Raw genomic sequence first — 1,502 nt, 5'->3', positions numbered from 1 at the left:
GAGCCCTGCCAGGGCATCCACCACGGTCGAACTCTCGACCCTCAGGCTGGCTGGTGTCCATCTCCTTCCCGGAGAATGCAGGGCCAGCCCGGTGCTCACTTTCTGGGACTGCTGTGTGATTTCAGTCCACACCTGTCCCTCTGAGCCGGAGTGAAGGGGAAGTGTGCCGAGAACAGTGGGCAGGGCATGTGCACCCTGAGAAGCATGCTCTCGTTTTCCCCAGCCAGGGTCCAGAAGGAAGTAACTTGCAGATGGAGCTGGGCTGCTCCTTAGGGTGCCACCACATTGTGGGTAGGCCACTGGGGGAGCCCCACCATTCTGGGGCCGACCTGTTTCCAATGCAGGGGACTGTCGCCTGGGGCTTTGGTGGGTGGGAGGGGGTCCTCCTGTGGGTCTGAGTGGGAGCTGTGATTTATGGCTGTGCTTCATGAGTGAGGAATGCCAGCCTGGGGGGCCAGGGTGGGGCTGGAGCCACCCGCCTGACACTCCTGGCTCTCTGGGATGCCTGGCATGTCCTGTCAGGACCCCCTGTCCCCTGGGGACACCTGTGTACTCCCCCGCACAGTGCCCCCTCCTATCTGCACTCCCAACCCCCAGCTCTGGGAGGACCCAGTGAAAGCCTGGCCCAGGGGGATCCAGTATGAAATCCTTTCTGGTTTTCTCTCTTCACAGTCCAGCCCCCTTTTTCATTTGGGCATGAAGGTGATGGGAAATACCTCTTTTCTGTCCCACTGGAGCAGGACGGGATGGGGTGAGACTCTAGGAAACTTCCGTTTGGATGAATTCAAGGTGGACACGCCACTGTCCACAGTGGGAGAGACTTAGCATCAACACAAAGATGAACTTCCAGCAGGGAAGGGCTGTTTGGCCCGAAGAAGGAATGATGGATGTGGTATCATTCTTCCCCATCCCTACCCCCACCTTGCTAGATAAATGAAAACTCTGGAGTCCATGAGAGTGTGGGGTGGGGGAGTGTGGGAGGCCAGGTGGAGGCGGGGCGGGGGAGGTGGAATCATCCAAAGTTGTCTGGTCCTGGACTCTGAAGGCCATGCCAGTTTCCAGCCTGTTCCTGTGCTGCAGGATGAGGGTCCGTCCTCTGGGCACCCAGCACAGGTCAGCCTGCCTCCTCTGGCCTCGTGGGACCGGTTTTTCCAGCTGGAGGAAGGGTCCATGAGGAATTGGCAGGGGCAGAGGGTTTTATGTAAATACCCAGGGAGTGCTCTGGGAACGGGGAGGCAGGTTTTCCCAAAGACACGCAGGGACTGGCAGCTCCCAATTAGCCGGGCCCAGTGATGTCAGTGCTGCTCTCCTAGGTGGCTGCGCCCACTCTGATCGGCCTTGGCAGGGATGCCCGACCATTACCTTCCCCTCTGGGTGGGGGGGTGCCAAGGGGGCTGCATACAGGACAGAGGCCAGGCCCCCTCCCTCTGAACCCCCCAACCTGGGGTCTGAACCACATTGGGGACCAGCCCCGGAGAGCGCCGTGAAAAACCATCCCAGAC

Source organism: Macaca nemestrina, chromosome 17 (genome assembly GCF_043159975.1).
Source record: "Macaca nemestrina isolate mMacNem1 chromosome 17, mMacNem.hap1, whole genome shotgun sequence".
NCBI lineage: Eukaryota > Metazoa > Chordata > Mammalia > Primates > Cercopithecidae > Macaca > Macaca nemestrina.
The sequence above is the reverse complement of the archived record's forward strand: the minus strand, read 5'-3'. Positions refer to the sequence as shown.